The sequence below is a fragment of the Crassostrea angulata genome, chromosome 8 (assembly GCF_025612915.1).
Source record: "Crassostrea angulata isolate pt1a10 chromosome 8, ASM2561291v2, whole genome shotgun sequence".
NCBI lineage: Eukaryota > Metazoa > Mollusca > Bivalvia > Ostreida > Ostreidae > Magallana > Magallana angulata.
In genome coordinates this window covers 26,478,805-26,503,710 of record NC_069118.1, presented here as the reverse complement: position 1 = coordinate 26,503,710, position 24,906 = coordinate 26,478,805, and the positions used below count along the sequence as shown (strand labels likewise).

General features: G+C 34.5%; 1 long non-coding RNA gene across 1 annotated transcript; it reads left to right on the top strand.

Moving 5' to 3' along the window:
- Window positions 1-10,017: 10,017 nt before the first annotated feature.
- On the top strand, window positions 10,018-24,152 carry LOC128159961 (uncharacterized). The gene is made up of 2 exons (XR_008240213.1): window positions 10,018-10,693; window positions 22,701-24,152. It is a non-coding gene; the product is annotated as an uncharacterized LOC128159961 (long non-coding RNA).
- The last annotated feature ends 754 nt before the right edge of the window (window positions 24,153-24,906 follow it).

The window sequence follows — 24,906 nt, the reverse complement described above, 5'->3', positions numbered from 1 at the left end:
CAGGTACATTTACATGTAGGCAAACAAACGGACAAATAGACACTGTTTGTAATTTGTAAACATACAGCCATAAGATAAGTCATGACATTTGACTCTCGGGTTTGTAAAACTTTGCAACGCTAACAGGGTTGTTCACATAATATTTCTTATTAATATCAAAAACTAACTCACAATGTTATACGAGGATTGTCCCAAAATTGCGTAGATAAGTAGCGTTATTCACTCAATAATGAAAATAAAAAATGAAAAGTTAAAATCAGCATAAAGAAATGAATATCGTGACGAAAAGTACTTTTCAAATTAAATAATAAAGAAATTAAACAGAGGATAAAACTTGTTCATGTTCATTTTTTTCACCCATAAAAAATTGTTTCATTTCGTAGTAAAATGGCGAAGTCAGCGTTTGAGGCGACGAAAAAATATCAACTTTTGTAATGATCTTTTATCAGATCTTAAGGAAGGAGTCTTTTCATTATCAAACATACTTCTTATAATAAGAAATGCATGAAATTTTGACACAGTCAAACGGATCATATTACTTAATGATTCTATCAGTTTAATTAAATTTGACCTTTTTGTTTTCGGATATAGGTCAGGTCAAGGTCACTACCTTTTTCCTCAACGTAAAGAGTGATAAAAATAAGTGTAGCTCTTTATAGTTCTGTAGACATTTGTTTAAGATTTGAAGATTCAATTCTTCAATGAAATCATAGACCATGAGAGTGTCTATCAGCTTATACTACTAAATTGGAATAAATATTTATATTAAAATTGATATTGCTTAGCCCGCATTTCCTCTAATTTTCTTAAATTTTGAAGAAATTTTGATTATTTTTTTATGCTTCCAATAATAAAATATTTCTAATTTTTATGTATTATGAAGACTTTATATAAAGATATAAATTGACAGAAAAGCTAATATATTGACCGTTTCATAAGAGAGAAAAACAGATTTTAGTGATTTTTTCACAAAAATCAATGTATACAATGGGCGCTTTAAAAAGCTTATAAAAATGTTATTTGATAGGCAGATCATATTTTAAAAACATATTTTGAAACCCAAGTATCATATTATTAGTTCACATTAGTAAAAAAAATTCCAACATTATTTTTATTGTTTTTAAAATGCTAAAACAGACTCATTATATATATATTATATAATCTGCAACAATTCTGAATTGCGCAACATGTGATATTTTCCTACGCCAATATTACGCCAAAAATATAGTCCTTGTTCCATTCTAAACATTGATTACATTTTTCTATGCCAAGTTGTATGATAGTAAAAAAGAAAGAAAAATATACTATTTTAATTTCCTTTCACCTTGATTTAATGAACAATTAATCAGATTTACGTTTGACAAGTCGAAAACCAGAAAAGACTCCTTCCTTAAGGCAATATAAAAGTATATAAAATTTACATAATTGCTTAGAAATGAAATTTGTGATCAAATAGTCAACAACAAAGAAAGTTGTCCTACGAGTAAGATGACATAATGTGGAAAAAAAACCTCCAGCGATGGACAGACGTTATACAATAATAATTGATGACTTATACGTATATAATTGATCTGAATTATAAGCCTAATAATTGTAAGGATGTAATCTCTCTCTCTCTCTCTCTCTCTCTCTCTCTCTCTCTCTCTCTCTAAAAACAATAAATAAGCAAAAGTACGTGCAGTATTGTTGATCCTGGCGGTGATTTAGAGGAACAACGATTCTTCTATATATGGAAGGTCTGTCGGCATACCTATGTCAGATGGTGCCGACGATGACCAGGGAATAGGCAGAGGTTTTACGAATTAAACATGGTTTACGGTTGGAAGTCTTTCATTTGTTCATAGAGTCAACACAGTCCGTGATTTTATAGAAGAAAACATTTTTATTGATTCCGGAAATATTTACTTATCTCCATCTCATTTATTTTACATACACACAATTGTGAACATATGAACAATGTAAAATCATTAATTATATGTAAGTATAAATATTTGTAAATGTATTTGATTTCCCTTAAATCAAGCTACAAAAGAGCAAAACGTAGGCTTAGAAATCTTTTTTTTTAAGTCTCAATGGTTATCGCGTGAGCGCAAACCATTTTCTACATTGTAATAATTGTATTTCTTAATTGAACAGCAATAATTATTGCAATCTCCTAAATTTGATGAATGATTCAAAACAAAAACAATTTCCGTATCAAAAGGATGTCAATATACTTGAATTTGAAGACGTCCCTTTTTGGCCACTCTATCTGGATTATAACGCTTTACTTACTAGACAAATATCTACCTCTTTGTTTTTTCTTTTTTTTATCTCACTCAAAACTTACAGATTCTGATATGTCTATATAATTATCTTACGACATGTAGATGTCTCATTTGAATTCTCTCTCTCTCTCTTTCTCTTTCTCTCTCTCTATCTCTCTCTCTCTCTGAGTCTGGATAATGGTTAACCCTAACCCAGCCCGACCATGCAGACACAGGGAAATCGCTTCTGTCTTCTGCTTAGTCCCCCCCCCCCCCCCCTCCGATTTTGATGAGTGCCAATTTTGTAGTGGAGAATTTCATCAGGGAAAGTGCGATTTCTCCATTTCACGGGGAAGGCCCCTGCTTGATACATGTTCATGTATCTACCCACCGAGCGCCGGGTATTGTCATTTCGTCCGAAAGGTCTGTGGATCCGTGCTGCGAGTAAGTCTTCGCTTCGAGAACCGGAGCAGACTTGCCGAACCATAGCCGCAAAGCCTCTGCGGACAGGCCATTCTTCCCCGTCTGCCGCCGTATCCGTAGCGCCGGGTCGGACAAGACGAGCATCACCACAGAGCCTATGCGGAGTCGGGCGTCAACGGGAACGTTCTGTGTTCGCTTCGGAGGCGGGCTACCGCACCCGGAGCCGGGCCCAAAACAGCACTGTCTTTGTGTTCCCGGTCCGTCCAGACTGAAGCAAACTTCCACAGAGTCAGGATTAGGGTGAGGGTTAAATTGAATTGCTAAATCTGAATAACTTTTTTTCAAGGTCAGGTTAAAAAAAATTACATTAAGTTATTCGCGTTCGCTAAATTCTATTCAATCAATTACAATTTATTGTACACGGGATGACAACAACCAATATTTTTATCATAGTAAAACACATATACATGTATCCACACGTAACACCTGCCGCGTGTAAGGGATGGGGTATCAGGCTTTGGTGTGAATAAATGCAACCAGGGTTTTCAATTTACCCATTTACATGAGGCCATCCATGAAGTCAGATGAAATATATATCCAAGGATTTTTTTGTGTGGATATTTTATTTTATTACTTACCGAACATTATCATGTTTAATTATATTTCAGAGAGAGAGAGAGAGAGAGAGAGAGAGAGAGAGAGAGAGAGAGAGAGAGAGAGAGAGAGAGAATAGCTCAACTTCGTTTCTATATGAGGAAGTTCAACGATGCACAGGAAACTATTTTAACGAACGGGAAATATACTAAGCTGGTGAACAAAAATTGGGTTTTATCACTTGTCATCTTTATATTGCTTGTTGTTCCAAGGGGGTTAATTTGCTACATGTGCCTGTACATGTATATTTACATTTTACAGTGGGATTTACTTAGCTTCCATAGTCTGTACTACATTTATTATCCATTTGTCATTTTTCACATGTTACATGTACATATACATGTAGTTGTTTGTTTGAAAAATTGTTGAAACTCTTAACATCAGCCGGAATCGGTCAGTCGTCCGGATATCACCGATCTGAATCAAAATTTATCTCAGATCTATGATAAATGACGAAGCGCTAATTGGATTTTACTTGGTGAATTTACATTTGGAGGACCACCATTCGATCGAGTGTCAATCGGGTTTTAGTACAGCCGGATCGATCGAGTTGTACAGTGGTCCTAATTGGTGGTGCTGCATGTAATTTTTATGTCGATAATCGTTCCAAATAAATCCTATCTACACTGGGCATTACTAGCAAATGTTAAAGAAATTCCGAACGGATTATTAGTGCAGATATGTGTACCGGGTATACAATTCACGCCCATTCCGGTCTAGCGATTTCCCTTAACTTCAACTTACATGTACATGTATCAGGACCTAGACTAGCATGCAGTTCCAACCACAATTACAGTGCATGGTAGTTTTCAGCGCCGGTGTGCTCTAGGTCGCTAAGTGTAGATGCAAATGTAATTGACGGCATTACAGCGCACGCAACTTTTCTTTTTTATGGAAAACAGGGATAGTTTGGCAGAAATAATGGATCCTGTGCTTTATGTAAAAATGAAATCAAATGACACTGAGATTTCCAGCGACTTCCTGAAATCCTTTTGACATGTATGACAGATTTTAAAGCAATTGTAAAGAAGTTTCGAGAAATAATCCTGATCCTGATAATGAAAATCTTGCACTGGAATTGATTCCCAATGACCTTTTTTTTGTAAACAGTATCAAAAAACAGAACCTATTAAAAAAGTGAATGTTTCCACAGCAGCAAAGAGTACCGAGGATATGATTCACGGCAATTTACAAAAGAGAAGAACAATTTATGATTAAGAGGCCCCGTCTCCATCATTAACAGGAACGTAGCATCGTTTTTAAAAGTGTGGGTGGGGGGGGGGGGCAGACTCATCCAAAAAATCCTGACAAGCACCCCCCCCCCCGAAAAAAAAACGGAAGGAAAAAATAAAAAAGACAACTTTCCATAATCATTAAAATACAAATCCGTGGATTTTTCTGTTCATTTCCTTATTATCAATATTATTTTTTACTTGGTCCCAAAATTCCATTTTTTATATGTAAATTTAAGAAAAATCATTGATGCGACAAAAACGCCCCCCCCCCTTCCCTCCCCCCCCCCCCGATATTAAGTCCCTGCATTAAAACTAGATGATATCCCGCACAAGCTCGAATATTACATGTATCACTTACACTTTGATATGATGAAATGCTTAATATCTTAATTTCTTGAATATTTAGTTAATTTTGTACATATCGTGTCCAATTTTTTTAAATAACTTTCTTAACATATTCCTTAAAATTAAAATAAAATTAACGCAATTGCAAAATGAAAAGTTATAGGAGAGGATAGGGTTGAAAATTCTAAACTCATGATTTATGTATATTGTACGTGGCCATAATTCTTTTTATGCAGCTGACTGAAAATATTTTTTTTAGATCAGACCAGTAAGTAGGTATATATTTTGTGCATTGTATCTCAAAATGTTGTGATTTAGGTCCCTTTTATTTTTATCATTCACTCAAATAAGATTTTCAGATAAAATACTGTTTTGAAAAAAAAAAATTAGGATATGGGGTAACCCCCTCCCCTTCATCTTCCCCGTTTTGTGCATAAATAATTTATCCATATGCATAAAGACGTATCTACACCATTTGTTAATTGTTTACAAATTATGCATAAGGTGGACAACAAATCCGTCGCGTGGTACATATTTTCATAGCGAGGGGGGGGGGGGGGTACAGTCCCTGAAACTTTCTACTTTCCCACTTGAACGGTGAGCGCACTCTGAGCGAACGGTAAGCGCACACTGAACGGAATTTGTTGAACGTCAATGAACGATGAGCTAACGCAGAGCGCAAACGGAGCGGAAAGTGAGCTGTGTACGCGCGATGAACGATATGTGAACGCTTTGTGAACGCAAGAGAAACGATATATTTGGAGCGCCTCGGAGATTTTCTTAACATTGTATTTCGTCGGTAATAAGGACAAAATTATGTTGTTCCGATGGGGCCACATCGACCTTCGCACTTTCGCCTATATGGCGAAGATGCGAGAGTGCAAAGTTGCGTAGGCGAAAGTGCGAAGGTGCGATGGCGAAGGAGCGAAAGTGCGAAGATGCGATGGCGAAGCGCGAAGATGCAAAGGCGAAATGCGAAGTTGCGAAGGCGAAGGAGCGATACTACTATCGCTCTTCGCCTTCGCAACTTCGCACTCTCGCCTTGGCACTTTCGCCCTAGCCTTTTTAAAATTGTGGAGCTCTCTATCGTATAAAGACAATTTTAGCTGTATAAAATGTCATTTGAGGCAGAAAACAAACTTTTTAGAATTTATTTTCAACAACCTCTGCATTTTGCTGTGTATCGCATGCAAAGGCCGTTTCTTTCATTTTGGAGTTCCGAATGAAAACTGACTGAACGATAAGTGAACGCTGAATGAACGGTGAACGCTTTGTGAACGCACAGTGAACGCACTATGAGAGCTTTGTGAACGGTGAGCGCGAACGGAGCGGAGCGGAGAGCGCAAGTGAACGCACTATGAGCGCACTATGAGCGCACGGTGAACACCCGAAATAATGGGAAAGGAGAACGTTTCAGGGTTTGTAACAAGGACAATTTTTTGATCATATCTAGATTTGCATGTCTGCAAAAGGTGGGTGGAGGTTCCGAGCGCTAGTTTCAGTAACTTTACTATGTGATTGTATTCAAATTAAATTCATTCTTCCCGATCCACGCATGACTTGTGTTACATACATTTAGTACAAAATCTGTTTTCTATATTTTAAGAAGAATATTACAGCTAATATTTACATGTAGATCTAAGTAAGCCTTTTGCAATTTCCATTTCATTAAAAAAAACTAATATGCGGCAAATTATATCTGATCGAAAATAACATTTATAGGTCCAAATAATCTTATGATGCGAGAACACAATACACGCAATTAAAATTTGATATAAACACGATAAGTATTATGACATGTATTCATATATACATGTATATGCATGTACACACCATTGTCTACATTTACCTGGGTTTCAGATTCACGTGAAGAATTGAAAGTTTATACACTATGCAGAGACCATTCCTATTTTTCTGCCTTGAAAACCCCTATATATCCCCTCCCATCCCCACGATGGAGTTACATGAGTTCGATTTTGTACCATTACCTTCTATGATGTTTGAAACTATCTGTCGGAGAATTTGATTCTAAGTAAGGTGACCATGGCTCGCTGATATTTTAAAATTAGCGATGATGCACGTATTTTACTAAACGTATAAACGTAATCAAACGTGATCAAAAACCAAGCCAAAAAAGTAAACAGAACCATTTTATTAAGGCCTTGGACTTTCAGTATAGGACGAAACTATTTATTTCTTGCGTCAAAACAAGTTAAAAAATGACACTGGTTTCACGCGAAATACACACCGATCGCGTAGTCTTAGATGAAAAGCCAGGCAAATCTTGTCAATTTCAAAGAGCCCTACATTGAAATAAACAGGCCTTCGTCACATCATCGTTTGACACAGCTACCCAAAGTCCAAGCTGTTGTTAAAATGGTTCTAATCGTCATTGGTGAATAAAATAACACATTAGAAATCTTTGAAAGTGAAATTGGTTAATATTCAAGTATGCTTATGATAAACATTCACAATGCTCAAATACTTTTTCACATTATATCTTATTGATATTTCATTGCTTAATACGAGATTTGGTCAATCTAAGAATAATTGATTTAGTATACATAAGACTGCTTCGGTTTACTTCTTATGATTCGTCTTAGAGTGGTCATAAGATATGTCTTAAGACATCCTACATCTAGGACATGTCGTAATATAAATTTTAAGATATACTTTCATGAACATTGCCACTGGTGTTTTTTTTTGCTATTGGCAAAATGTCTAAATTAATAAGTATAGATAAATGATCAGCACGTCATACAGTAGTTAACTAGCAGCGAAAGTAACAGAATAATGTGAACTCTCTCTCTCTCTCTCTCTCTCTCTCTCTCTCTCTCTCTCTCTCTCTCTCTCTCTCTCTCTCTCTCTCTCTCAATATTCAGGCGCGAATGCATGATTTTTGGTTTTAAAAAGGGAAATACACATGTACATGTATGTGAAAAATGTGCATGTATATAGAACTAAACATTTGTGGTGGCAACGGTAGGAGAAAGCGTTGTATACTATACTGGTATGTTCCTATATTCCCGAGGATGGTGGGGGGGGGGGGGGGGGGGGTTCTCATTCAATACTACATACAGTTCATGTATGTACTCCTTATATCTCTGCAAGCTCGGATGAATTGGGAGAGGGAGTGGACATACCACTATAACAACCCTCTAAATCATTCTATGAAACTGCATTGTCTTTTGGAGGCAGACTGCACTTTTTAATGCAGTGTATTCTGTATTATAAACTTATCACGTACTTGCATATTTCTTATTACATATGAGGTGGGTCAGTCACGTTTTGTCCGCCGTCACATTATGTTCGCCGTTGCCTTTTTTCCTAAAAAAATCGTCACGTTATGTCCACCGGCGGACATACGTATACATGTAACTCTGAAAAATACAGTGGCGGCGGACAGAACGCGTTCGTATGTGCGAATTTGTATTAAAAGCATCAGAAACAATTCTGTTTTTTGCGTGGGGAAAAGATTATGCATCCGTTTAATGCATATCTTAAATAAACATCATTTTCATTAAATGAATAAAAATTAATCCAATAATTTATTTTCAAATTTGATATTTTACTCAAACTGTTGGATTTGATGCGACGGCGAATACATAAAAAAGAAATAAGTACATCATTCATGTACATAAAGTATCAGAAGTTGTCCTAAGAATAGACAGATATTCAGCGGCACATGGACCTCCATGTAAGATGCGTCATACCCGCCTCTCGAAAGTTTATTATTTATAAGATATAGCTTCATAAACATTCCTGTGGGTGCTCAGTCAGTTCAACTCAATCGTATTTTTGTAAGGTACATACTTTTTTACGTAAAGACTTTTTAATAATTGCTTCTAAGTTTTGACAATTATTCAACTGAAGAGATAAATATTTATATTCATTGAGTTATAAGTCACTTTCCAGGAGCATGTTTCATTAGAACATCGCAACGTAATGTAAATTACGTAAAATTCAGCAATATCTGACAATTTCAGAATAATTCCGTGCTAGAAGCTCAGCAAAGAGTGAGGTCTTTGATTAAATAATTACAAACACCTGTAAGATCACTTTCTTGGTCGGCACAGCGGGAGGCCTCATTCTGTTGAATTCGCTGGGTCTTCACACCAGCGGGAGGATAAACATTGCTGACCTTGTGCAGGACAAAAGGAACCGCGTTTTGTGTCTCCTTATCTCAATTCAAAATATCCTCTATATCCTAGCGACCTTATCTTGTGTGTTTACAATTTGAAAAATATTATATGACCTAAATCCACCTTGGAGTTTTTTTCTAATGATATTTGAAGAAAGTGCTAAGAATACTTAGTATATATTTTTGTTATATACATGCATATGTTTTCTTAGTGGCATTTTTCAGCAATGTGATATGAGTGTCTCAACAAAAAGCGAAAGAACGCTTAAACATTGCTACCTGATTAATTAAAATAAATACAAAAAATATTGATTTAAACAGTGCCCTTCAAAACATGTCTCTTTGTTATGATACTTTGTACTCAAAATAGATGAACAATCCGATTGATATGAAAGAACCCACTCCAGTTACCAGACACTTAATTCATGATAAGCTTTTAAAGCAATTTATGTACGATATGATGACTTTGTCCCCCAAACTCTTCATCATCAAACAATAAGTAAAATTTATACACCCCCATCCTCAGTTTTTTTTTCTCTTTGATGCATTCAACTCTTTCAACTCTGACAAGTTTTCATTTGAACGGTAACAAAATGTATTTTAACGAAACGAAAACTATTTTAAAAAATCGGGCCCGCCTGTGAAGCGGAGAAACCGAACTTTATCCGATGAAATTCTCCTCTTCAAAATCAGCACTCGGTGTCGTAATCGGGGCGGCCAACAGTAGAGAGGGGCGGCTTCCCTGAGTCTGTATGTAAGGTCATGGTAATAGTTAACCCTCCCCAGAGAGAGAGAGAGAGAGAGAGAGAGAGAGAGAGAGAGAGAGAGAGAGAGAGAGAGAGAGAGAGAGAGAGAGAGAGAGAGAGAGAATAAAATAATTCCCACATAGACACATGTCAAAGTCAGCAAGATCGGCGAGAGAGATAAAGAAAAGAAAAATAAAGTGCATAGATAATTTGCACAGAGAGAGAGAGAGAGAGAGAGAGAGAGAGAGAGAGAGAGAGAGTATTGAACTAATCAAATTTCTGTTTATTTTAGGAGAAGAGTGTTTAGAAAATTTAGGAAAATTAATTGTTTGTAACAACTTAATCCTAGATTAAGATTAACAAGTTTCCCTTTAAGGTTACATGTAGTTTATCATTATGAATAGAATGATGTATTATGGACTAGCGTGGTTCATAAAAGTGGGTCGGAAAAACTTGTAAAACAGGAACCAATTGATCGCATAATTGAAAAATATTGCGGTTATTTTTAGCACTATTCAACAAATAAATACAGTTAAAAGTAGCTGGATATAGTATTTTATTTACTTTGAATTTGAATGGACGGCACAGTCAACAAATAACGGTTGCATAAAGACTTCCTGCTGTGCCTTCCTCTGAAACATAATACCATCAACCAATGGAAGGCTGGGTGAATGGGGCATGCACAAAACAGTTTACAGTACGAATGATAGGACATACGGATTAACAACAACGGAATTTTGAATTACCACAAAATATAATGATTCATCTGTTTGAATAATGACCGAAATATTTGATATTGTGTGTGAAAGAGAAGAAAAGAATTATATATATGGATGCCGACGGTTGGATAAATGAAGAAAGAAAAAAAGAAATAAAGCAACAAATGAAGTCGGCCTAGTTATGGTAAGTAATACACTACATCAACATGAGTACTTGGAATTTTTGTGAATATGTTACTTAACCGTGTCCACAATTAACTGCAGAAAAAAATGCGAAGTTATGACGATTGCTAAAGTTATGGAAGTAAACAGCTATATCTGTATCATTGACCTGGCCTTTATACAAGTACCTTGTAACTAAGGCACGTAGCATCGGGGGTGAGGGTGGAGTAGAGATGAGGGTGGCAGCATCCCCCCCCCCTGCTTTTTTGCGCAGTAAACATTTTTTTTAATCTGCATATAAAGAGGGAAATTAAAATGGAGCTGTCTTCCCCTTTTTAAGAGAACGTAAAAAAATAATTGAAGGAAGTTGATGTTATATGAAGATATAGATATGCTATGTTCTGACCCCCCCCCCCCCCCCCTTTCCCACGGATTAGGATTTTTATGATTTTGAAAGTTCCGGTTTTTTTGCTTGTCAAGATTTTTTGGATGAGTTTGCCCCCACACACTTTCAATAACGATGATACGTGCCTGTAACTGCTGTCATAAAGGTTTTTAAAAAATATTAAGTGTTTTTGATTTTATTTGTTCTAAATGTAAGTCTTTAACACGCGCGAAATAAATACAAGACCTATAGATGACATAATAATGTCTCAAAACCACCTTTCTTCAAAGAGAAAAGAACGAGAAGGTGCAATGGAAGGTGCACTAATCTATCCCTTCGCCTGACGTAATAAATGGGTTGGGTTTGATATATATGATATCAAAAAATATATTCAGCGATATGCTCTCCTTGATAATTTCCTTAAACATAATTGAATGATTTCAGCATCTGGGTGTCACTTCGGGATCCAACACGTTATCAAAGAGGAGATAAAAGTTTCAATGAATATGAAGTTTAATTCAAAAAATAAGATTTATGTACAATTTAAATTCATTGCATTTAAATGCATAGTGGTGACCAATGGAAAAAATATGTAGGGATTTCCATTGAAAAATACGAAAGCTGAGAAGGATCATTCGAGATTCGAGATTCAAAATACGGGATTCGAAATACGAGATTCGAGATTCGAAATTCGAGATTCAATATCTAAATTAACCAATCAAATCATGGATCTGAAACCTGTATCCTAGCAACATCAAACTGTTCTAAATAAAGATTATTCGTACATGCTCTTTCCTACAAATAAATGTCTTAATAGCTCTTATATAGTGGTTATAAAATGGTTAAATTAACATTAAGTTAACCCCACACAGTATAAACAATTAAATTAGAAATAACACTGTTGGCTTTACGAATCTAAGTGGTTTTGTTTGCCCTGTATGTATTTCCCCCCGAACAATTTTAACCCGAAGTGTATTCGCCCCAACTGTGTAAAAATCGGCTCGCGAAGAAAGATCTGTTTAATCTAAATGTTTTAGCTATGAAACGAAACTCAATGAAATAATCGACATGTCAAAATATAGGTTATGATAAAGTTTTAAACCATAGAAGATATAATGATTTACAACCTCAAAGACAGAAATCCAGATAAGAATAGTGTATTGTAGGGTATGGCAATGCCATTGTCGATATGAGAGAGAGAGACAGACAGAGAGACAGACAGAGAGACAGACAGACAGACACAGAGAGAGTTTTGTAGTGTCAAATTCATGTATCAGTTTTGATTTAGAATTTGAAATTGATTTGATTTGTTACAAGCATATACAAACAATAATTAAGCCTCTAAAAGGAGAAAAGAGAGGAGGTAGCTAGGGTAGGGCAGACCAACTAGCAAGCTTTAATTTTAACGGTGTTAGCGCACCTGTGATTTACATCGACTCTCTCTCTCTCTCTCTCTCTCTCTCTCTCTCTCTCTCTCTCTCTCTCTCTCTCTCTCTCTCTCTCTCTCTCATCACCTAGCATTTCCTTTTCCGTGAGGGGGTTTGGGGTATTTGTGATGTCTTACATTAGCTAGCGAAAATGATAAAAAAAAACCATGAAATTTTCTTTAAATTGTGTGCGGATGTTGTACTCCAATAATCTGTTTTCAGTATATACATTTCAGGGGGGGGGGGGCTATATAGTCCTAATTAGTTTGCCAGTTATTCTGTCCCGACTTTGTTTTCTCTTCGTTTTCCAGGTATTTTTATTTGGCTCGGCAAATTAATATAAAACTTTCTGTGTAGCTCCATAACGATGCACTGTAGATAAATTATGTGTAGTTTTACTTTTGATAAACAGGTACATATCCGTACTTGATTTTTAATTTGACTCTTATAATCGGATTTAATATTCCAATAAATATAGGGTAGGAAAGAGAAGACGGGACTTTTTTGCGCATATCCTATTGTACCATTCGTACAACACAGGTATTAGCACTCATCGAGTTCGACTTGCTTTCCTTTTTTTCATCCACTGGATTTAAAGCTATTAATTTTTGAAAATATTTTGAATTTATGGCCTGATCAAATATAAATAAGAGCTGCGCTGGTGCATCTATTTACCCAAATGGACCAAAATATAACCAAATGAATCTAAAAAATTTGACAAAATTAGTTTTAAACGTACGACTCTTTTTCAATTCTAATCGGGTATGTCCTTTAGAAAAATCTTGAACCACACACATTTTAGCAAATAAAACGACAGTTGTTTCATTTTTTTATGGAGAGGGAGGTGGTGCCGGTAAAGGACATGTATTGCTTGTGGCAGTTGTGCTATACTCTCATTTGTTATAATACATTAAGGTAATACTACATATTGATATAAAATGAAAGTTTCCAATTAAACTGTACATAGCTTCTATCATGCATTTTGACCCGTGCGATAGTTTAAAACAATTTTCTGTTCTCTGCACAAGAAATCGGCAATGTGAACAAATTGGCACCCTATCATCCCTACCTTTAATTGTAGAGAGTAGGTATCCTTCTATCTTGAAAACAATTCCAAAAGTAAGACTCATAATAAGTTGTTTACTGAGGAAAAGGAAAAAAATTGTATTTATAAATAATTCCGTATGATGTGATAATATCTCAATGATTTGTTTATAATCATAATACTAGTGTATCACTGTATGCATACATAAAAACGATAAGTAATGCTTATATTTAATATTAGTGAAACAGAACAGATTATTTATATTAAGATTATTTAGATACATGTACTAATCTTCATGCGGGGATCTAGAAAGGAGGGGGTCAGGGGATGTGGACCCCCTCCTCGGGAAAATTGGAGCTTATTAAATTTACATAGTAAATTTTTTTAAAATTGGCGTAAGACCCCCTACAGAAAAAATTAGCTACGCTTATGAAGTTCTCTACCATAACCGCATTTTTACACAAAAGGGGTGAATAAACCTGGGTTTTGAACTATTACTGGTGGTGAAATACCCCAGGGTTCAAACGCATCAGGTGGAAATGCACCAGGGCAAACAAAATCACTTAGATCCACAAAGGACACTGCATTATTACTAGTTTACTTAGATATTCTGTGTAAAAGTAAATACACATAATTATTTAGTTAGGTAAGGAGAAGTGAACATAGCATTTATGAAGAGCTATTAAGACATTTATTTGTAGGAAAGAGCATGTACGAATGTTCTTTATTTAGAACAGTTTGATGTTGTTAGGATACAGGTTTCAGATCCATGATTTGATTGGTTAATTTAGATGTTGAATCTCGAATTTCGAATCTCGAATCTCGTATTTCGAATCTCGTATTTTGAATCTCGAATCTCTCGGCTTTCGTAGAAAAAGAATAGTTAATCACTAGTGTACTTATACATAGCAATTTTTTTCTATAGTTTCAGTGCAGTGAAATTTTAATATAATATGCCTAAAAAATATTTTCTCATTCACTATACTTTGAAACAAAAATAATCAGGAAAATGATGGGAAAATACAAAAGGATACAGGAATGATCAATCAAACTAAATCATTATATTTTAACCACTATGTTCCCTTAGCCAAAATAACTTATATGTAAGTGAAGTATTGTAGTTTGTTCACACGTATAAATGACGACTCTTGATCTGCACGCGAATTCAGTTTACTTTTTTCTGAGGTCGGTTAACGGTTTTTAGAGATATTACGAGGCTTTTAAATCAAAAACTTGTCTAGAGTTATCGATGGTACTAATCATATCCACAGACTTTGTGAAAGTAAGATTAATGAGTTCAAAAATTAGCTTTAGCTATTAAGCCATGCACGTGAATTGCAACTTTTCAGCACGTAAACAACTATAACTATCATTACTAAAAGAGAAGACCCAGAGACGACAAAATCATTCAAAGACAACAATAAATAAGTAGGATTTTGCATGAATTGAATCGTGTTGCTATATTAACATGTAGACCCATATTATGAGAAAACCTTTAGTAAATTTTTCTGCAGTTTTCGCTACCTTCATATCACCTGTATGAATCATCAAAGTAAGCATACCCTCGTTTCTGTTTGTATAAACATCATTCTTTTAACAAATTGATCAAATGATTGTCAAAAGTAATTAAAAACTATTTAAATTACAATTGATCGATGGAATTTTCATTCACCGTGTGCGCCCAGATTCCCGCCGAACTGACATCTTAAGCGCCCACTTTCTTTAACAGATTTAAAATTAACATACAGTAAGTAATGAAGAGGGTTGGGTAGATTTCAATTATGTGAGTGTCTACATAGCTATATATTTCATAAAGGACGACTGCACTTGGCGCCGGGTTTTGGGCCCTTTTTGGTCGCTTCTGTTGCGTTTTTTTCTTAACCTAGTTCCACTTTTGTTAAAAGTTTTGAAGAGTCTAGTCAATTTCCAACATGACTGTGATACATTAAGCTCTTTTTATGTTTTTATCCTTACAACTTTCGAAAAAAGAAGATTTTTTGCTTATCTGCACTTGATCAAACATACGATTGATATTAATATCCTTAAGAGGTGGAGCTGACATTATCAGAATGGTACTAAAATTAGACTAGCATGAATAACAATGCCATGTATAAAATTTATGTGATCTATTCTTTATGGTACAAGTATACTCCTTAATATGGTTTCAACAATTAGACCACGCCTATGTAAGTACAGAAGATTTTAAAAGGACTTAAACACAATTTCAGATGAAAATTTTATTTTTGATTTGTATACATAATAAGTTTTGTTGTGTATTTTGAACGATTTACACAAATTTTAATGTTAGAAGTCATGTTACAAGCGAGAGACAGAGGAAAGAAATCGTTGTTATGTAAACAAAGCTCGACTCTTATATTTGCTTACAAATAATGTAAAGTAAAGAAATTACAATTTCTTTGACAAAATAACTTGTGGAAACAAGATAAACTGGCTCAATTAGCTCATAAATAATTTTACCAACAACAACAAGTAACATTAGATTGAAACATATCATTATAACACATATGTAAACAATAACAAGGCTCAAGCTTTGTTTACAAAACATTTTCACCTCTGTAACTCGCTTGTAACTCGATATTGGACTTTCAAGTTTTGACAAAGTATTAAAAACACCCATACTGATTATTTTAGACATTAAATATGACAAAATAAATTTTGTGAAATTTGAGCTTAAATCGTGTCCAAGTCCCTTTAAGTCAATGCTTGACAACTTAACGTTCTTGAAAATATTGTCCTCGTAAGCACACAACATGCTATCTTACATGCCATGTGATATAATTTTGTATTCATAAAGTTACCTGAGGTGAGAAATCACGTGATGATTATATAATATACAACATGCATCAACCCTTGGTTACAACGGGGAAAGCGGAAGTAAGAAGAAGCAGTTTTTTCTCATTTAAACCATGAGCGCATGTTTGTTTATTAATCTCCCTTTGACATAACTTTGATGTTGCAAATATACAACTACTGTTAAACGTAAAACAATAGACAAACATGCGCTGATTTTGTATGAAGTCAGTGTAAAAGTGGGGGTCCTCATTATCGTATGGATATTCAAGAAATCGTGATGACCCCCGCCTATAAAAACAGATTCGTACTTGTTAAGGTTTTCCGCTGGGAGCGGAAAACCTTACTATTATTCTGAAAAATTTTCAAATTTCTTATTATTTTTTTTTTTCTTCTAGACGCCAACTTTGATCCTTAATATCTCGCTCGTTTGTTCACCGATTGTTTTAAAATTTTCAGGACTGATAACAATCCGCGTGATGTTGTCGTTGCATATTTTAGTTGAGGAAAATCCCTATCCGGTTTTGAGTTATTCCCCTTTTAGTAAAATTTAACGACTTCTTTTGTCCAGGGGGTTTAGCTTTAACGATGACTGACAGAGTCTCAAAGATGGGCTCGTTTGAAAGCTAATACATTGAATTTGTGCGAGATATATTTTATTTATTATTTAAATGCAAATATAAGGGGTGGTATAGATGTTGAAACAAAGGTAAGAAAAAAAATCAAAAAAATTCGCGTATTTTCTGTGTTAGTTTTCTACCTGATAAAAATTTGTTATAACATGTATTTTAAAAGTTCTTGGTCTTACTCAGACCTTTCATTCGGTATGCCGAATAAAGGGCTGGCCCTTATAATTAGGGAGTTAGAGGCGTCCAAAGTTTCTTGTCAATAACTTAAAAAGGAATAAAAATTTCTAATGCATTATTGAAGCAAAGTTGTAAAGAAATTAATTTTGAATCCTTCTATAGTATTCAATTTAATGTTTTCGTAATTTATAGTCAGTATTTGCAGAAACAATTGTTGTCAGTTCGGTCCATTTTTGTGGGGGTGCGCACGTTTATGAGGTTATGAAAGGGCTTCTTGTAATGCACTAACTGATACAAGTAGTGCGCAAAAATAATTCCACATAAAATTCCCAAATGTTTTTATTCATATGTACATTTTCATTTCATATAGATGAACCTCTTTGACCTTATTTTTATTGTTTGTTTCATAACTGTGCCCCTGTCTATATTTAGATGCATTACGAGACTCGGGTAACCGATCGATAGGAGAGTCGCTAGCTGTATTCAGGCCGTCGCCTAGACGATAGTGCATGTGCTTGTAGAGCTGGACGTACACGTTTAACGCGTCGCCCCACTGTGTTACTGTAACAGAGACATTTTGAATTGTTTCAGTATTGGGAGATGTGTTAATAAAATGGTTCCAACGCATGGTAATTAAACTCAACTTTTCTACAATACGTTTACACGACAGTCTTATAAAGCACAATGTGTATTACTGACATGACAAATGTACACTGGCAATTTAAACGAACGCGGGATTGCTCCCGATAGAACAATTCTTTTAAAGCAAAAAAAAAAACAATACTGATTTGCGATGGATATAATATGATTATCATCGTGGAGATGATTTTAAAAAGTGAACTAAATATTCGTATACGATAATATTTGAATCCAAAGCCGCTAGTTTTAAGTTACGGTTATCAGGGATATTAATTATGACTTGCCCCGCGTTTCAGGTTTTTTACTTGCAAAACATCTACAAACGAAAATACCAAACAACCTTCAGCAGCAACTTATAAATTATTTATTCCATACACAATTCTAAAGAGGTAATTAAATAAATTTTATAAATGCTTTATACTTGTATACATTCGCTATCTTCCATGGAAAAAAGTGGCATGGAAAAAATGTTCAATGTTCAAATACGCTGTAGTCTTAGCAATCGAAAATAATTAACAAACTGTATATTGATAGATTGACATATCAACAAACATTCAGACCCGCAATGTGTTTTTTACAAGTTCTATAAAATGTAGATCTAGAATCAATGACTGAATTCTTTACCGTTTTCCGTGTTGGTTATTTTGAATCACGTGTGTACGTTATGTGTAGCCATATAGATGAACACTTTAAGTGTTTAATTTTTATTAGAAATTGTGTACATGCAGAGCAATGCGATGCTAGGACAATTAAATTCCAACAATGTATATGGTGAGGCCGGTCAGACTGATACTGGTTCTGCTTGTTCTACAAATAGCGAATTAAGACGAAGTATTTAGGTGTTATATTTTAAACAAATATAAGTATTGCTTTCTTTAAAGCTTGCATTACTCAACAAAGTATTTTATTGGAATCATTCTTAGTTACCTTAACTGCATATGTACCGCTCGGTCTGTATCCCGGAAAAATTGACTACCATCCGAAATTTTTCATACAAGGTCTACATACTTGCAGCTAACATTACCTTTAAAAATACATTTTAGAATTTGCCGCTGTTTATAAATTCATTAAAAAGACGCGCAGAATCAAGTGGTAATATGTCGTTTGATATGGGATTTATGACGTCTATTTATATTGTTTTCATTAAAATTATTTCATTATTTCAAGCTTGTGGGTGGAATGAAATCAGTTTCACATGTTATATGACATAAAGATGTCCTCTCCCCACTTTTTCTCGCAGCAACTATTTTTTTTAAAATTTACATAAAAAAATTGAATTGTCATGGAGTTGCCCCCCCCCCCCTTTTTTGTAGCATGTAAAAAAATGGTATGAAAATCATGATATTATGAGTGAAATTTTGAAAATTTTAGAAAATTCTTTAAAAAAAATTCTTTTTTTGCTTGTCAAGATTTGTTGGATGAGTTTGGCCCCCCCCCCCCCCCACTTTCAAAAACGATGCTACGTGCTAGGAAATTACTCCTCTTTAATAAACAAAACAAACTAACAAACATAACCGATCCAGATAAATATAATTACATCTATCAAAAATAACCTTAAAAAACAAACTACACATTCATCCTTCACCCACAATATTGCCTTTTCGATATTTGTCATCGTTGTAGACCCGTGTAACAATCTGTTACATTATATATGTAAGTAGGTGCTTGCACAACAAAGAACCCCTTGCTGATCTACATTTTCAATAACGCATACAAAGAAAAAATATATTTTGATTTATTTTTGAATTTCTTTTGATGTAAAAAAAAAAAGAGAAGAAATTGGTTCTCAGTCTCTCTTTATGCCTGTTTGTTAGCGGTTAATCCAAGTTCATTTTGAATATCCTTTGGTAATTTAAAAAATGCGATGTAAATTTTTTTCATGCAATATTTCGGATAAAGCAATGAAGAGTTGTTTCTTGAAATTTTATTAGACCATAAAATTGTAAAATGCTAGCATTGAAAATTGTGCCCGATTTCTCTCTTTTTTTTTAAGGTAAAACTTTATTGATTTAAAAAATGATTCTGTGAGACAAACAAATTGACATAATCAATAGGAGTTTGACAATCTCTAACTGCAGGTCTGTAGCTTTTAGTCAGAAAAAAAATCGGATGGACGACCTAGGACACAGATCGTCCGTCCGAATTTCTTGAAAATTGCCATTATATTCGTACGCGGACGCAATACTCACCGAGACTAAATGGTTCGTATCTTAAGTTTTAACTGCTTTGAAAGGTTATATTGGTTTTTTGATAATTATGAACATGAATATTTAAATAAAAATGGTTAAAATTATAGTAAAATTACCGGCATTGGTCTTCTCCGTGCGCGGATCTAGAAGGGGAAGGGTTCCAGACCCCCCCCCCCCCCAGCGAAATTTCTTTCAATTACGTGTACATTATAAACTTACCAAATATGCCTCAGACATCCCTTGGCAAAGTCAAATAACCGTCTGACTTTTCAACCCCCACCCCGGAAAAATTTTCTGATCCGCGCATGTTCCCCCTCCTCGAAATACAAAATTATTCTTCAAAACCCCTTGTAAAATTTCCAGGATCTCTGCATATATACTAAGAGATTCATTGGCGCTTGCGTTTGATAAAAATGCGTGTAAAACGTTTGCCAATGGTCTTTTTACCTTCGTACCGGGCATAACCACAGTCCCACTCTGTGAATAAAATGCGCCGAATCAAACTAGAGACAATGTGTTAAGATCTGTATTTGCTTATAAACATGTAGCATCATCGTGCAAATTGCACTGTTTAATTATATTTTTTTTTTTGACTTTACTTGTAAAAATCGTAATTTTTTCTCACAGTTCATATCTTACAAAGTTACTTTTTTATTTAGTGATTGACACTTTTCAGACTTTATATGTGATTTCAAAGAGACAGAGTGTCATGTCTCAAGGACTGTTAATCCCTTAAAACATCATTGTGCAATTATCAGATTTTCATTTCTTGGACATTAAAGACTCACTGAGTTTATTTAATTATTTTATATCTGTGAACCTTTCACTCAGCTTACTTATATCATTACCTGTCAATTTATACTCATTGTTAAGATTCTTATAAATAGTTATGTACAATTGTCAATGCGCAGTCTGGAATACGTCGGCCAGCCCCGGCCACGTCCGACTCTCCCAGAGTCTTGAGTCCGGAGGCCACTACTGGCCATATCCGAATTGTTTGTAACATGTCTGTCTGTTAAATTGTTATAATGTTGCCATCGTTGAGTCTCGTCCAATAATGTGGAATCTTGCATCAATTGCCTGTTTATTTCTCTGGAACTGTGTACTGGTGGACCTTCGGGAATACGGCAAACCTACCCTTCGTTTTAGCTTACGGCCCACAGCGCGCCACAACCTTATACACTTTACGCCAACATTCCCTCACCCGGTTCGTACTGCACACGACCGATGCAGATCCAGACGAATTCTCTATCACTGTAAAATCTACGCAGTCACAGATATATAATACTTTGTTTCTCAGTGTTTACACATCTAATATTGTACTATGGTCAGCTATCAATTTTTTGTAATACGTCACAAGTATGACGCAGCTACGACGGAAAACCTAATCGTTGCTTGCAACGAGCTCGTCTCTAGTTAACACATACTTTTATTTAACGCAATTACGTAAAGTTGCAGTTTAGATGTTGACCATTTCTGCAATTGAAAGAAACTTCTTGTTTAAAAGTTTATTTTCTCGCAAATATCGCATGTCCTTAAGTGCAGTCATCCTTTCTGTTAAAATTTGAGGTAATCATACTTGGTGGTTGTAAATATAGAAAATTAACAATTTCCTACCCCAAAACACTGCACAATTTGTTATAAAAAGATTTTTGGACTTAAATGCCAGATATTTTCACCAATATACATATATGGTTGTTTGTTTTTCTATTAAAGTGTAAGAATGAATACTGAAAGCTTAAGCTTTGTTGTATAATATTCAATAAACTGAATATAAGATACAGAAGAAGTACATGTACGCAGAAAAAGAGTATCACTGTGGTATAATATGTATAATTTGATTACAATGTAACATTAGGTAGAGAACTGTGCAGTGATAAGTTGCAATATCTTTTTGTTTGAATAAGTGACATCGCCAAGTAGAATAGCCAGGCGTTAATTAGATGACGAGTTGCCTTGTCGGTTGCAAGGTCTGTTGACGTTAAAATAACCACGAGGCAAACGGAATATTTGTATGTATCGAATGAAAGCTTTTTCGTGTGTCCAAGAGGCACTCGGTAGCTGCCATTATTACGTAATTCTTTCTCGCATTTCGTATAAAACTCGGGTGAAACGGGTACGGACTGAGACGCCTGGTCATGGTTTAATACAATGCAATGTGCTAAGGAATTCTGTTCTTAGATATGTTGATACGAGAAGTAATGCAAATTAAATGAAATATGAAGCATTATACCATTTTTATTTTCATTTAATCCGGTACAATTGCTCTCCGGCCCCTGGATAATTGAAGGGGCTGTTTAGTTAAAATATGTATTCTAAAGCCATCTTCATGAAACAATACATATGTAAAACTATCTTTCCAGCAAACAAATTAGGAAATATTATTTACAATCATGAGATACTAGAACTTTTTAAAACATTTATTGATTACATATTGATTATTATTTATTGTCATTATTTATATACGAAACTGAAACTGAGTACCTAGTTTTCTTTATGCAATTTTGTTCGTGATATCAACATTTTGTTGATTATTTTAAACTTCAACGCATGACCTCTACATTGACTCTATGTGATTATATTTTCTTTCATTTTTTCTGTACTTGAGCTGACAAAATCAAGTCAAATCATCTTTGTGAAAGTTTATCATATCAAAAAGAAAGTTGAAAATTTCTTTCCATTTTCATAATTATCCAGGAAAGTAATTAGTTTTGTACTTTTTTACAGATCGCTGTGTTGGTTTACACATAAAATCCCTGTGACACCACCTCGACCTGGAAGCCTGAGGAGGAAAGACACACTATGCGTATGTCGATGATTCGAGAACTCTTTAAAACATGACCAAAGAGTAGTATCGGTGATTTTCTAAGGGATATTAATCAACGAATTATTGAAATGATGAGTAGTGACGGTGACTAGTTTATTTACAACACCTACCATCGGTGGAAATCCTTATAAAATGCACCTAGTGATGATAATTTTTGCTTTTATCTTTTATGATATAATTCTTTTCTGTCATTGATAATCCCGTTAAAAAGGAAAACGTATTTTGACCCACAGAAAGAGCAGACTCCGACAAATCTATATTTTTATTTGACAGTGATAAACAAAGTGTTTTTGATGGATTTTATTTTTTTGTGTGCATGCACCAGCTATGTAATCTATGTTGGTTAATAAGTCATCGTAGATCCACCAAGTATGTAAATCTAAAGTGAAATGTGCTTGTTTATGTTGAGTCCAACAAGGTAAATTCATTCCACTAGTCTGCATCAGCGAAAACTAAAAATATGTTAATGTGATCTTTCTGGTGGATTCACCAACTTTCTTGTCTTGTATAGAAGCTAAATTTTTCATCTTTTGTGATTGCCAAACCTGCTCTATTTAACACAGCGATTTATTAACAGCTTTTAATCTTTTAAAAATTCTTGGTGAGTCCACCAATTTGGAACTCTAGTTTCATTTCATATTTCGCACAATTTTATATTGGTGGATCCACCAAGTATTGAAATAGCGACAGCATTTTTCAATTTGGACAAGTTCCTAAAATTTGTTCACTGTAGTATTTATATATTGACATATTATTGACATATTAGAAAATTTTACCTCTTTGACTATTGGTGGAATCACCAAACAATGTTTGCAAAATTGCGTATTTTTAGGCATTCGAAAGTTTTTGTTTTTGTCAAATGTTCTATCATTGCTTTGTTGGTGGGTTCACCAATTCTTTGAATGAAATACAAAACTGTATACAAATTCACAATTGATTTTTGGTGGAACCACCAGGGTTCTAGTTTCCAGTGTGAATGAGATATTTTATGCTCTTCAAAATAATAGAATTGCCAATATCTTATTATTGGTGGACCCACCAAGTTTATTTGAAAGTGAGATAGTCGATGAATACAATTGGTGGAATCACCAGGGTCCTGTGTACTTGATATATTTGATGCTGTTTTAAATAACAGAATCGCCTTTATCTTATTATTGGTGGACCCACCAAGTTTTTTCGTAAGTGAAACAATCGATGAATGAAATTGGTGGAATCACCAATATTATGACTGTCATTGTGGAATATGAAGGTTTAAAGATACTGTAAAATGTGCTTTTGTGTAAAAAAGATGGTGGGTTCACCAATTTATGTTGTGTTCAACGACCAAAATGAATAAAATTCATGTTCATTTCTGTTTTTGCATTGTGTTCATTTTTCATTTTGCACTGAAAAAAAGAGGACACGAATAGAAAATCCTCTTTCTTAATAGAAACAGTTAAAACCACTTCATTCCTTAACATAGACACTGTTGTAAATTTTAATGATACTTAATTTAATATCACCGATATGGAGTATAAAAAATCAACAGTTTTAAAGCTTCGTAATAGATAAATTAATATTCATAAACTATTGGTTTTGAGACTCCCCCTGCTACGTGTAATCTAATGAATGGTGATATGTATATGCATATAAAAAAACGGCTTGGCACAAGTGAAAGATAAAAACAATCTTAGTATATCTTACGTGAAATTGGGAGAGAAAATAAGTACCAAAGTGAATCTTGCTGGGGGAAACCTACCGATTGACCCGAGTTTTTGTAAATCGAGCCTAAAAGGTAAAAATGTGCCTAATCTCGATGGCGGTGCGAAATTTTTTGACAATATTTCAAATAAACGAAATTTTTATATAAACCCCCAGCAAAAACTGCAAAATACATTACTTATCGAAGGATTTTTCATTAAAATATTTTTGATTTAATGTCACTATTCACTTGCGCCAATGCGAATTTTATAGATTATTTACCGTGTAAGAATACACCCGTCATGTGCTTAAGAAAAATATATGACGTCACAAAAATGCAAAATGCATCAAATATAGTGTTGGATGTCACTGTTAATTTATGTAATAAAAGTTTAAAGAAACTCGCTCGGTTAAAGTAGTTTTCGA